Source organism: Atractosteus spatula, chromosome 4 (assembly GCF_055471065.1).
Source record: "Atractosteus spatula isolate fAtrSpa1 chromosome 4, fAtrSpa1.hap1, whole genome shotgun sequence".
Classification (NCBI taxonomy): domain Eukaryota; kingdom Metazoa; phylum Chordata; class Actinopteri; order Semionotiformes; family Lepisosteidae; genus Atractosteus; species Atractosteus spatula.
The window spans coordinates 51,375,800-51,390,694 of record NC_142709.1 but is presented as its reverse complement, the minus strand read 5'-3'; the positions used below and the strand labels follow the sequence as shown (position 1 = coordinate 51,390,694).

The 14,895-nt window shown below is 40.0% G+C and overlaps 1 protein-coding gene across 1 annotated transcript in view; it reads right to left on the bottom strand.

Moving 5' to 3' along the window:
* Positions 1 to 11,058, bottom strand: part of tbl1x (transducin beta like 1 X-linked) — an 82,240-nt gene extending 71,182 nt beyond the window's left edge. The window contains exons 1-2 of the mRNA XM_088912622.1: positions 10,987 to 11,058; positions 9,862 to 10,004 (exon numbers count right to left, since the gene is read on the bottom strand). The gene's annotated coding sequence lies outside the window, so the exon portion shown is untranslated. The remainder of the gene's footprint in view (positions 1 to 9,861; positions 10,005 to 10,986) is intronic.
* Positions 11,059 to 14,895: the final 3,837 nt, after the last annotated feature.

The window sequence follows — 14,895 nt, the reverse complement described above, 5'->3', positions numbered from 1 at the left end:
CAGAACAACCCCCACAGTCAGACATTTCAGATTATACCACTGCTTCAGCAGCACGACAGGAATCTTTAAAACTCAGAAGTAGTATGCCAAGACTTCTAAGCCTGCCCGTTTCCAAAGGCAGATATTATTATATAGGCTGGAGCTCCTTTAAAAAAATACAGCTTTCACAGACATCTTAATGGAACACGGAAACATGTCTTGTTCATTTATTTGTCACGGCAGTTGAAACTATTTCCATTCTGATAACAATCACATAATTTCATGCATATTAAAAATCAATCCAGAACTACATTTTAAAATTATATTTTAGTTTATAAGTTATACCTGATCAATACATGCATTTTTTTAATGTGGTGATATACTGCTGCTTCCAAAAGCACACCGCAAATAATGCTAATGCAACATATGCGGTTTGTACGTCATGCCAACACATTACAGGTACCTCAAAACCTTTGGAATTTTTTCAGTCTTGGACATAGTCAATAAAAAGCTCAGAAATAGCCCTGTGTGCAAAAAATAAGCAGGGGAGGGGGTAGGGAGATTTCAGTAACAATATCATCAAAGAGTAAAGCACAACATAAATATTGAAGAGCACAAAGAATGAGCACAAGCATAAGGCTCAGATGAAAAGGGGAAGCAGGAAAATTGTGTTACCAAAAACCATACGTCTATGATATATGGACAAAAAAAATCTTAATAAATGGGGCATTCAAAATGAATTAGCTCCAAAACTCTATATTCAACTATGCATGCAAAGGAAAGTCATAAACCCAGTCTGTGAAATTAGTGATATTTAAGTTTAAACAAAACGGTACTAGCCTGAACTCCAAACTGAAAACTTGTAATTGTAAGGGAAGAACAAAATGTTCAGTTTTCTCCATAAACAAGGCCTGTGTTGCAGTCCGCACAGAAAATTCAAGGTGACAAAAGAGTGTGAGCAAACTGAAACATGAGTCATGAGCTACAGCACAGGCAGGAAAGGTCACGGTCGTCACAGAACCCAGGAATCCAATGAAATGCAGTTAAATATTACAAACGGCTATGAAACCATTAACACACATAAAACTGTCCACTAATGCATAAAGCTGTATTTGAATGTGCAATACGACAAGACCTAGAATTTCTGTGCAGGCTGTAACATCCCACGGTTTCCAGAAAATAATGAATAAACAGATTAAAAGTGCCGTAATAATGCAGGCCTTTGACCTGAGGGGAAATCGGTATGCAAATAAGAAACAGTTGATTTTTAAAAATTAATTTAAGAAAAAAACTCCAGTGTGTAAAAAACAGAAATTGAAAAATTCCATATGTAACTTTTTCATTGCATCTCTGCCGTGATACTGAATAAAACACTGTGCCCGATTCTTCTTCTTATTGTTGTTGTCTTTCACACTCTGGGACGGGTCATCTTCAGGGTTAGTCATCCATGTCACAGTTACCAGCGTAGAATGATGCGAAACCACATATTCAGGTCAGCAGCGACCACTTGTGAGTAACGCAGACGAGAGAGAGCCACGCCAGCTCCAGTACTGGAACAGCACATCCTTTTTCTGTTAACAGCCTGTTGATAGTGTGAATGACACACAAGTGCTGTAGGAATGGTGTGGAGCGACACAGAGACAGCTGCTCTCACCATCCTTAGAACCAACAATTCGATCCAAACAAGTCTGGAGGGGAAGCATCTGCAACAAGAACGTCTTCTACAATATTTCGATGAGGATTCTTCCCAACAGTATTGCATAGAACCAGTATGGACATAAACAAGCTAAAAAGAGTCATCCTTTCAGACTGCCGTTCTGGCACCTTGCACACGTGTCATTGTGACCCCAGGTCAAACCTTGCTCGAAATGCAGAGTGAAAACTGCACCACGGTGGGTGGAACTCACTCATGACAATGACTATATGCTTCGAGAGCAGCCAGTTAATTAGCATGCAAACTTAAAAATCCTAAGACAGAGTCATCTTTGGAATATCAGCCAATATCAAATCAAGACTCTCCATTACCAGCCAGGGGCTTTTACTTTGCAGATCCTTCATTATCCCATCCTAAATGTGAGGGTGCGAGACTGGGGTCAAGGTTTCGTCAAACGTGTAGCTTCCATGTGTTGACCAGTCCCTTCCACGTGTTGACCAGTCCCTTCCACGTGCAGGGAATGCAGCTCTCCCTGCCCCTGCTGGGATTCCATCCCACTTGATCGCAGGCTCTGAGCACACACAGCGCCCCTCTCGATGCAGTGGGTAACTGCGCCACACCAAAAGACCGGCTGTGCTGCTGCGGCAGAGATCTACATGCTCTAGATCTCAGAGGGGGGGACATCACTCCGGTAACTGGCTCAGGCAGGAGCCCTGTGACTCACACTTACTATCCTCCAAAGATTAACTATGGACGACCCTTCAAAGTAAATTGTGCAGGAAATGCAGTAGATAAATAATAAAAACCTTATAATAAAAGTGACTGCACATCTACAATCCATCATTATGCCTGGAAAAGAGAAAAATGAACAAAGGAATTTACTCTGTTTAGGCTAATTGCCAGAGGAACAAGAAAAGTCTGACCATTTTGATGTCTCTCAATATTGCCTGAAACCAAGGAATTGGAGTCACTGTTACTATCGCTGCCATTTGCATTGACACCAATAATCATCTTTTCAATTCTCTCAACTGGACCACTTCCCTGCTAAACACACTCGTTACACTGCCAGCAACTGAGCCAACAACTGGCTCGTTCTTTTACAGAGTCCCCACACGCAAGTTATTTTATTGATCTCAAATGATTTTTTCTTGTACCAAAGACCAAACGCCTGTCAATCCCACAGGCACACAGGGCAAAATAATTAAATGATCAAATTAGTTACAAACTCCTCTACAAAAAGCTGTTGCAATTGTACGGTGGTCCAGTGTACAAATATACATTTTTCCCCATGAGACAAATATCTGAATTGGAGATGAACACAATGTGATCACTTCTCTCTTCCCATTATACCAAATTCAACATGGTTGATGCCTTAATATTGAAAGGAACATGTTTTTTTCCCCCTCTTTATGCCTAATGAAAGAAATTAATACTGTTCACTTATTTGACTCCATCCAAGATGTCAGTTACTAAAATGTCCACATAAATTAAATGTACTTTTTTCTCTCGAGAACTAGAGTACCCGTTCTCAAAAACTGAAATTCTTCCAAGAAAAGCAGAATGCGGTTGCATTGAAATGTAGAAGGGATTACATGTATCCAGTTGCAATGTGACCTAGAGCAACTCTCTCAACAGATCCATCTGGAACACACTTTACAACACATCTTTAAGTCTGAGGATGCATTCTGTTTAAGCGCACTTTATAAATAAATGCATTTAAGGTATCATCTGAAAAAAATTGAGCTTTGAAAAGACAGTAAAATAACGTATACTCAAGTTGAAGCTTTCAAGCCCAAAACAAAAAGCTGCTTGAATTTGCCAATTATTCTAAAGTCGTTTGACAACTGTGGGATAAAAATAGGCTATTGTTAACACCCTTGTCATGAATCTGAATTTCCATCTATAAAAAAAGTCTTTAGGCAAAATGTGCCTTAAAAACAAAATAATATAGCACTTGCCTATCTATCATACTTTTTGGTGCATCCACAATAAGACTGATGAACAAACAAAAAGTTCATTTCAAATATTAACATTGACCAAACAATTTTTAAAATGACTTTTAAAAAGTGCACTATAGAAAGTTTAAAAATTTAAGTCCTTGACAATTTTCAGTATATACAAAGGAAAGTAGAAAGTTCCGGACATACATGACATACAAATGAAAAGGGTAAGTTACTTTAAAGTTTCACCCACCAACAACTCTTCTTCGCAGTGAAGAGACCGCAGGCTCCTGCAAAGTTCAGCTGGCACAGGGCCTGGAGCCTAGATAGGGTCTTGCAATTCAGTGAACACCAGAGCCCGAGCTCTGACACTGGCCAGCTATGAGCAAGAGCTCTGTGAAGGCAGCCTGAGCCTGATCAAGCCCTCTAGGGCTCGGTTAGGCTTGAGGTCACTCAGCTTTGCAACACAACAGCAACCAGTAACTGGTTAGGTATTGGTTAGGTTTGCAAGGCTTTGCTCGGCTACATTAGTGTTTGCTCATCTCTACTCACTGCAATGAGGACATGCAGTGGATGACGTAAGACATACATACCATCATGTCTTTTATGCTAAAATGAATGCTTATCTAATTATCGATGAAATTGATAGCATTTTGGTAAGAAAAAAAGATATTTTCATATCAGGGAGACCTCCTGGGAAAAGGTGTTGGAAGGTGCTGGAAGAGGTGTTAATGGGGCCAGCAAGAGGCGCTCACCCTGCGGTCCATGTGGGTCCTAATGCCCCAGTATAGTGACGGGGACACTATGCTGTAAACAGGCGCCGTCCTATGGATGAGACGTAATAACCGAGGTCCTGACTCTCTGTGGTCATAAAAAATCCCAGGGCGTTTCTCGAAAAGAGTAGGGATATAACCCCGGCGTCCTGGCCAAATTTCCCATTGGCCCTTACTAATCATGGCCTCCTAATAATCCCCATCTATCAATTGGCTTCATTACTCTGCTCTCCTCCCCACTGTTAGCTGATGTGTGGTGAGCGTCCTGGCGCACTATGGCTACCGCCACATCATCCAGGTGGATGCTGCACATTGGTGGTGGTGGAGGGGAGTCCCCATTACCTGTAAAGCACTTTACACTGGACACTGGAGTGTCAATATCAAATTATTGGAGTGTCCAGAAAAGCAACTATATAAGTGTAAGCAATAATTATTATTATTAAAAGAAGCGTACTAGAAGAAGATAGAAAAGCTGCTACATTGGAATAATAACTGTCCCAGAAGAGACAGATTGTAGCCAAGAAATCAGAAGACAATAGTTTCTGTACCCTTATTTTAACATTAATAGTGCAGAACGCAGAAAAAACCCTACAAATTATTTGACTTTTAAACTGAGGTGTCACTGATTTCCACATTGCAGCCTTAAGCTCAAAATTATACTTCTGGATTTTGAAGTGAATGTAGTCTCCATGATGCTCTAGTGTTTTCATAGATCCTAAGTGCTTTCATGATTCAGGTGGTTGATTTTGGCCTGTTCGCACACAACAGCCAAATGGCATGCCTCAGTTCCACTGCTGCCCTTTAGCAGAACCCTGGAGCCATGTGAGGCTAAGGAAGCTGCTAAGGCTAAGGGTTTCCAGTGCCACTGAGCTACACCCACAGGGACTACAGAGACGGCAAAGTAAAGTCCCAACTTCCTGGTCATTTCACATGTTCATAAGAGTGGGTTTGTCAACTCTGGCATCCTAACTAAATTCCACCTTGGGCTTACATCAGTCCTCCAGAAAATCTACCCTTAATTCAAGGGATGAAGTAATTTCTCTCTTCTCCAGCTTTGGGGCTGCTGATGAATAATGGGTGCTGATGAAGGAAGTGCCCCCGCCCCGCACCACAAGTAAGCCCTCTGGGATATCTGGGATTAAAAACAGCAATTATTCTTCTTGCATGTTGTTTCATCAGGTTTTCCAAGCTTGTGTAAGGTGTGAAATACTTCATCAAAAAATGCCAGTCATGGAAACCTTTAATTAGCTTTTCTATAGTGTTTTAGAGTTTTGCACAGGAGTGCAAAATAACAATTACAAGACAGTACCAACCACCGCACAGGGCCAAAACTGAGATCTGTTAAAACAACACTGATTGTGCATAAAATGTAAACCATTTCTTTACAAGTTTCTATGCCTAATCCTAAAAGTGTAACATGCAGTTTTATATTAACCATTAGTAAAAAAAATAATGAAGGACAAGGTAAGGAAGAAAATATGAATAAATAAAATAAGAGATTCATTTCTCCGTCTAGAAAATGGATATGTTTGGTTACCCAAAATCACAATTGACTTGGCACAGCACAAATTATATTAATCTGTGCGTGTTAAAGGAGATCATTAAACACTCTCTCTGTTTAACTCTTAACAGAACACACTCAATGGAAACACCTGGGTAAAAGAGGGACATGAAGTATACTGAAAACAAGGGCTTCCAAACCCTTCCAAAGGGCATTTCATGCATCACTTCAGTAAATAAAATCCCAGCATGCTTTTGGTCATGTATAAAAATACTAGAGGGGCCTGGTTACCTATAATTACAAACCTCAGTGACTCTGAATGAAAGGCTGATGTTTCACACGTAACAGTGTTTAAAATGATGTCAACATACACCCCACAAGGGAGCGCATGGGCCAGGATGGCTATGTCCCTGCATTAATACAAAGTGCAAGACAGGCGAGCTATTGCAGATCATTTAGCTACAAATTTCAGCCTTGGATGCAAGTAGCCAATTTAATTAAAAATAGTCCACAGAGAGCTCCACTGAGCAAAATACCATAGTCATGCTGCAGTGTGCCCAATAGTTTGAAAAGCTAGACACTGACACTGATGTTATTTGTATGTCATGGCCTTCACATTCACCAGACCTGAATTCATTTAAGCACTGATGGGATATTATGGAACGATTACCAAGACAGAGCTTTCCACCTCCATCAACAATGAATGAGCTGATTGACTTTTTTGTGGAACACTGCAGAATTCCAGATGCCGGGAGAGTCTATGCCACAACTCATACAGGCTATGCAACATCCACTTTTTGGTGCACTACCTGCACATTGACATAAGTCTTCCATGGTCTACCCCTAGATTTCCACTGAGGTTTTCATAAGTTACACCTGGTATAATAATTAGCTGACACTTTCTTACTTCTCTTAAGTCATGTCCTAAATCAGTGCAAGACACATATAAAAGGTCTGACAGTTACGATGACGTAAACTCCTAAGACTCTCATGAGCATTGAACTCTGCAACAGTAGGAGGCCCGCCCTTTGGCATAGGGGGATTTCTGGCCATGTTAGAGAGCACTTTATGGCTTTGGGCTGGAAGTATGTCTTAGAGACACTTACCAGAAAATAAATCTTTTCTTAAAAGCTAATCATAGGAGAGTAACGGAGTTACCACATCATTGAAATTATTAGGTCTATCCCTCTGCTTAGAAATACTTAGTATGAGAGCAACCTAATTTTACAGATACTCAAAGAGTGATTATAGTACAACAGAAAAATCACAAATGTGATATTGACATAAATTAATGACAAATCTAGGGTAAAAAATAAAAATATGTAGTCAAATATTACACATGACAAATTCTTTTAAGATTACATTGTCTGCTCCCAACGCCTGAGAAAACTTCCTTATATGCAGTACCAAGAAATAATGATACATTTAAACAGCTACTTGCATTTGATTTGAGCAACACATACATTTTATAAAAGTAAAATCCGCTCAGAGAAAACAATGGATCCAAATGCAGAGCTGCAGCTGTTTATATGGTTGGAAATAAACCATTTTTGAGTTTTCATTAGGCTTCTCTCCACACTCAACCCCAATTATCCGATATGGAACATCTGCACTACTTCTACAGTCAATAAAGAAACAGACACTAGATATGAGTCTGAGTGACCAGGGCGTAATGAGCAACACTGCCTTCAGAATCTCTTGGAACTAGAGTTTCAGCACATTCAACCAATACTGATATTTCTTCATGATGCCACTGTACCTTTAATGTGGGCAAGTCAAATGAGAACAAACTGTCCTTTACAATGACCTGCAGAAGACCCATTTCTACAAGTGAGCACTGTGCTTGCTTACTGCACTGAGTGAAATAACCTGCAAAAAGATCCAACAGCAATGGCCTGCAACCTCCTAGTTACAAGAGCAGAGACCTAACCACTCCTCCAAACTGCTGTTTGTCCTCACTTTCAAAGCATGTCAGATTAATCATTAAAATAAGTACAGCCCTTTACTCCTGGTATATAAAACAGCCCCAAACCTTTGTCCAAGGTTAATTTTGCAACATCCTGCACAGTTAGTACAATAGTAGATGTCTGTCTTTTTGACAGCCTTTTCAACATTTCAGGTTCTATTACAAACAAAATTATAGTTTCTATTGCTGCACAATAAGGAGGAAACATGCTCTTCCTTACAGATATGCAGATAACTTGATAATGTAATGCAAATATTATGTAACTGGCATAACTAAGTCACCCCCTCCCCCCACCACACACACGCCATAATGAGTGAACATGTTTCTATGGATTTGTGGTGTATTTCTACTGCACTTAGTATTACAACACCATGATACACTGGCCTTTTTACTCCTTCAAGGAAGTTTCACATTTGTACAATCAAGCTGTTTCACTGAGAAATTGAAATTCAAACAAGCAAAATGATGTATAACTCTCTATATCCACATAGCAGCCATCCTCCCTGTTATCTCCATTACTCAACAATAATTGCCATCAAACCCACACGTTTTCCTGACAATGCTAAGAAATTAAAAAAAAACACTAAAAATGTAATTCTGTAGAGAATATAACAGGTTTTGAATTTTGCCCTAAGCCCTCCACCTGGACTATATTGTTGTTGTTCAACAGGAGGCGACTGAAGAATTGATTCATAGAGCTTCACCACACAGAAATACAAATTCTCTCTCCCACCCACATGTTGCTGTAGTTTAACAGCAGAAAAGTGACTGTAGTGACCACCCCTCCAATCTGCCTTCAGTAATAACCACCTGATTTATTCAGGAGAGCTCAGGATGTTGTAAACTGATGTGTACAACACAGGAGAAACTCTGAAAAGCCCCAAAAAATAGGCAAAGTGAAGTTGTTACAACTTTAACCCACATTGAGTTATTACTTAATTACTATGAAATGTTCACATGGAAAATGACATAAGCGTACTATATTTTCTAAAAGGCCGCAAGGCTATTTGTGTGGTAATATTGTTTTTGAGAATCACATCGTATTGGATAAAAAATAAACTTCCTTATCCATAACTAAAAAAGCTAGGTGACTTCACTGTTTACTCACATTTAATTTCCAAGATTTATAATTTTTCAAACAACTTTCCACACTGTGACCAGCAACACATCCTTCTGCCTGTGTCCAACAGGTGATCCCAAACAGAATATGGATCACTGCAGGCTGACGTACATTAGCTGGCACTGCTCCATGTCTTAAGGGTGGCATTGTGACTTTTCTTCACTTAGTGCACCATAAATGTATAGCTATTGAGCTTACATCAGAAGTTGCATTTTTATCATACACTTATGAGCAGGATTATAGGGCTCAACATTTCCTAAATTAGATACAAAGCAGACAGAAAAGGCCTTGGTAGCCAGCAGTCAGACAATTTCTGAAGAAAGTTGGAGGAATTTGGTTGCCTTATTTAACAACCCACCAGCTAACAAAATACTTCTAAAAGACACGGTCTGCTGGTGCAATTCTACATGCCGCCCATCCCCCCCCCCCCCCCACTTACTTCTGAAGTCTGGCCATCTGCATGGCTTAGTTCTGTACCTTCCTATCTGGAAAGATTTGTTTTTAAAAAATGGAAGTGCAGGAAAGAATCACAACATTCAGCACTTTTAAAAGCTATCAAAACCAAAGTGACAATATTTTGGCTCAAACGCTCACGACTCCATATTAAACACATTAACAGCACAGTTCAAGAGGTTACACGTTTAGTTTCCACAAGGCAAAACAAACTAGGTCTCCAGTTTTACTCACATCAACTGCTGCTCTTGAAAAGCCACACTAACACCGTAAAGGAGAACAAATGAATTACAGTGTGATTAACCTAGACACACCAGATCAACTATTTTAAAAGCAAGCACACATCGCCGAAAAAGTAATGCAAAAACAAGGAAATTTTAAGACGATGCTGTAATTGTACAGCACCACATAAAAGACAACTTAAAACAATCATTTGAAACTTTACAATATGCGGTATATCATGGGTTGATTTTACCTTAATTCGAGTGTGTGCGCGCCGACGCCAGAGCTTTCACTTCCACAAGGAAAGAGATTCCAACTTCAGTGAGGAAATGCGGACTTTTCTTCACATAATATTCGCTACAACTCAGCAGAAGGCTCCCGTGTGTCCTTTGCACCCTGTAATCCGCAAACCCCAGAGAAACCCGAAATAAATATGTCGTATACACCAAGGGCAGACAAGCCAGAGGGTAAAGTTTGGAGTGGAATGAAGTCAGGAGGTGCCGCTAACTATTTCATTAGCAGTTACTGTGTCTGCGTTGTAAGAGAAGCTACAGGAGACAGCGGCAACCACTCGCAGACCAAGAGAGAGAGCCACTTTTGAGACGAGAGCCACAGCCAGTGACCTACAAGGGAAAAATCAGCGAGTGACCTTAAACCCGCTTTCACAGAGCATTATTTCCACATGGGAAAAAATATTAGAAGACACATTTTACATTGTAGATCATCTAAAGACTGAAACAATTAGCGCAGCATCCCTGACAACACACATTGCTGTATAATGGTCACGCACAGGACTGGTGTGCTTGTTTAGACGCGAAGTATCATAGACTAAAGCCACTTTGTTTTTAATATGAACACAGATTTTTAATTTTCAGAAAAAAAAACTTACAAGATAAGTCTAAGTAAAACTGAAACTATACCAGGTTTTGGAAAAAAATCGAATTTTAAGACTTACAACACCTCATTTTTGGTTTTTCTCAGATATACTAAGAGTTTCTAAAAATATAATTCAGTATGAACTAATATTATGTGGTTTGATTTTTATAGGTCTACTCTCGATTATGTAGGCTGTACCTTGCCTTCAAAAGCAACATGGGAACGGTTATTAATTTCTGCAAATGACCTGAACATAAGAATAACTATCACAAAATACATACATAGATTTCTACCCCCAAATTAATTCAAGGTAAACAGCGTTTGTACGTTTTGGAATATGAATCAGCATTAATGATAAGCAATTATTTTTCGCTCGTTGAGTGTTTTTCGTTATGTAACTCAGTCGTTTTACTCATATTTCAAACAGACTCCGAAATATAGTCACATTTACTGGAAGAAAATAAATCCTAAGTACAACCTTTACTACATCATGCAACGTTACCTTGCATTGGGTCCATGTGCTAGATCGGTATCCCTTCCCCCCACGCGGCCGTGTGCTTTGTGAGCTCGTTTTTTTCGCCTGCACGGTCACATTGTGGTTGATTAATTCTCCTTTCGCCTTGCTCAGTCATTCAGATTTGGAAAGTAAATAACAAGTTGACATCATTACAGCTCTGCATTAGTGTGACACATTCCTTTGGTTACCCAGCACTTTCGAGTATCTGCGCACTCAAAAAGAAGGCCTGGGAGTACTGTAGTTAAAAAAAGGAAAATACACTGCCTGTTTATTTAAGCGTTTGAGCACAAGGAACCATTTCAGGTCACAGTCTGCGTGTTCTTAAAAGAAACTCAAAAATATAATGCATAATTTGAGATTATCAGGGAAAGAGTTACGTCTATGACATAATACCACGACTGCCACCAATAATTAATACAAATGATATACATTCATTAGCTTTTTTCCCAGCGGTAAACAATAGCACACACGTGGTACACTTTAACATAAATAAAAATCCCAACAATTTGACAATTATACTGTCATAAACACTGAACAGTGTTTAGATTGTTTATACTGAAAATCAATTCTAGGGTAATTGTAAAGACACCACTGCTATTTGATAAAGGTCGTGTCTGAGAGCAATATAAAACCTTTGTCTCATGCATATGTAAGATCATATTAAATACTCGGACAATTATAAACAACTTATCCCCCACAAGCATAAATTTCTTTCAGTCATATTTCCTACACCTCTGGTAATAATAAATAAAAATATTTCAGCACCAGGTGACAGTCCTGTGTTGTCTGGAAGAATGAATTCTTACATTAATTGCACTTTTAATTCCTTATTTGTATTAGCAAAGTTTGCAATTTAGCATTAAAATCAATTAACTACCATTTTAAACTCAGCTGATTCAGATGTTTATGCACAATTTGCATTTACACGGAAACTGCCTTTTTGACACACAAATGAGTGTCAGAAATGCTGTGACACTGTTGACTGGATTATGTATTTTTAAAAATGATGGAACCTATATATTGCTGCTTCCATCTTTAAACCAGGAGGAGCAACTGGTTCGCCATGGGGTTTTTCATGCTTGAACTGTAGATCATAGACTCAAGAAAAACTTCCAGGTCGCTAAAGCTCTTTTTCTGCAGAAGTGTTTAGCTCATGCACAACAGCTGCTACATGCACATAATGGCCAGGGGGTTATCCGGAGGGAAACCTCAAAACTGTCCTGGAGCCTGGAGCATCCATAAGAGAACAGTGAGATGTGGTGTTCTGAAAAACTAAGGTTGCTGCTGGAAGAGGTGTTAGTGGGACCTGTAGGGGGTGCTCACCCTGCAGTCTGTGTATGTCTTAGTGCCCCAGTATAGTGATGGGGCCACTTTACTGTAAAAAGGTGCAGTCCTTCAGATGAGATATAAACCCAAGGTCCTGTGGTCATTAAGAATCCAAGGGTGTATCTCGAAAAGAGTAGGAGTGTTACCCTGGGGATCTGGCCTTTACCAACCATGATCTCTTAATAATCCCCATCTATGAATTGGCTTAATTACTCTCTTCTTCTCCCCACTGACAGCTGATGTGTCGGGAGTGTACTGGCACATCATCCAGGTGAATGGTGGTGGATGGGAGTCACCATTACATGCAAAGTGCTTTGAGTGGAATGTCCAGAAAAATGCTATATAAGTGTAAGCAATTATTAATGAACTGTTTTCCCACAGTTCTGCCAAGGGCTTTACAGAACACAACTGGCCACTAGAGAGGACATCTTGCCACAGTACCCCACATTACACATGTAATGTGAGGAAGACCTTGGAGAAGAGGTAACAATTTTAGCTAAAGAGTTCAACTGGCTTGACCCTTCATGGGACATTGTGTCCATCGCCCAGTTGGGGTATTGCAGCACTTGGATCCTGGCTTTGCTAACAGGCTTGGGGTGTCTGTCTGTGTGGAGGTTGCATGTTCTCAGCCTGTCCATGTGAGTTATCTCTGAGGGCATGCTGGCTTATTGCTGTCTGTCAGTTGCTTCTGGTGTGGTTCCACCTTGTGCAAAGTGCTTCCAGAATACACTTTAGGTTGGCATGACCCTTACCAGGATTAAGGCTTCTACAAATGGTGTATGGAGGATGGTATGATGTAGAATAACCATATTATTTAGTTTTGCATGTTGTATCAAAACCTGCAGTTTGGTGTTGATTGAGGGCACTTAGGACATAGATCCACAGACATAGAAGTATGCCAACTTTATTAACAAAGAAACCCACAAACCTAAAATCCCCCTGCCTGTGGTGGTGTTTCTCAGGTGTTGGAGAAATTTCCATTCATCACAGATCCGCCTGCCCAATGAGAGACCCTTCACACATATGTCCTCTCTGCCGTGTGGGTCCTGTGTGACCTCTTGCCAAAGTGGCATCCACCTGCACACTCCCACACACACAGGGAGAACAGAAAAAAGGAAAACACAAACAAGAAAAATGGCACAACTGTGAACTAGGGCTCTGGATCCACGATACTGTCACTGGCATCACAGACTTGCAAGAATCCGGGAGGCTACAGCAGTCCATCTTTAAATATGGGTGATGTAATTAGTGGAGTACCACAGGGATCTGAATTAGGACAACTAGGTTCTGAAACTGTGGGTTAGTCAAAAGTGCCGATGATACTGATTTAGGAGAATTGGCAAATACTATAGAAGCAGCAAAAATTCAAAATTCAAAACCAGGCAAACATATGGCAGAAGACTTTATATGTGAATAAATGCAGAGATTTGCTTGCAGAAGGCAAAACAAAAATGGGACATATAGACACAAAATGGGAAACAGTGGAAGGCTACACATGAAAAAATGAAAGTTTTTATATTGATACATCATTTATGTTTTCTAGACAGTGGGGAAACAATAACAATGGGTAAATAAGAAGAGTGTACTTTTGTAATATTTTAGTTTTTCTGTCTTTTACCCAATTAATGACAACTGTGTGTACTGTATAAACAGGTTAGGTTCTCATCAATTAAACTGTTAGTACATGATATCTCTTCTATTATTTTCACAATAATATAATATTGTTTCTCAAACTAAATATCTTTCCATGTGAATGAATGAACACTATCAAGAATACATATCACACGACATTATGTGTATTTTACAGAGCATATTATTATAAATTTATATAGATGGTAATTATTAAATAATTACTTATATGATATGTTATTTAGTAGCAACAAGTCGATCACTGTTTTAGACTCGATTCAGCGGGACTAATTCGTCTCACTGGCTCAAACTCGATCCAGTGGCTTTCTAGTCAGCTGACTTGGTTAGTCAAATGAACGAGCTGATTCAATCAAGGATTCACCAGAAGGAATCGAACTGCCCAGCCCTGCTGTCCCAACTCCCCCAAAGGGTGCAAGCCTGATTTGTTTCATCCCCTACCAGGGCTGGGGCCCCAGGAGGAGAGACAGAGGCTCCATTCACCATTCAGGCCCATCAGCTCACCAGGGGTTCCTCCACTTTCGTCACATTTGTCCCCCATGTGTCCAACGTTTCGTTCCCCTGTGCTAAAGCAAGCCGGAGCGGCCACGCCCACGCCCACCTGCGCCCATGCCGACACACACGTGGGAGAACAGGACCCAGAGAGCAGAGCAAAGGAGTGTACACCTACTGAAGTCCGTTGTAGTGGCTACAGGGCTCTGCATCCCGTTCAGTCCATTCTTAGGAACTGAGACGATTTTAAAGATTAGTCGAACTGCATTTTACAAAATATGTGAAAAAGAAAATAACGTGTTGTGTTGTACACAGGGTTTAAATAAATAATACGGTTCCTACATACATACCCACTCACACGGGGAAACGTGAGATTGAACATCATGAACGTTAGGATGCAGTGAGTTTGCTCTTTGGGTCTTTTTTTAT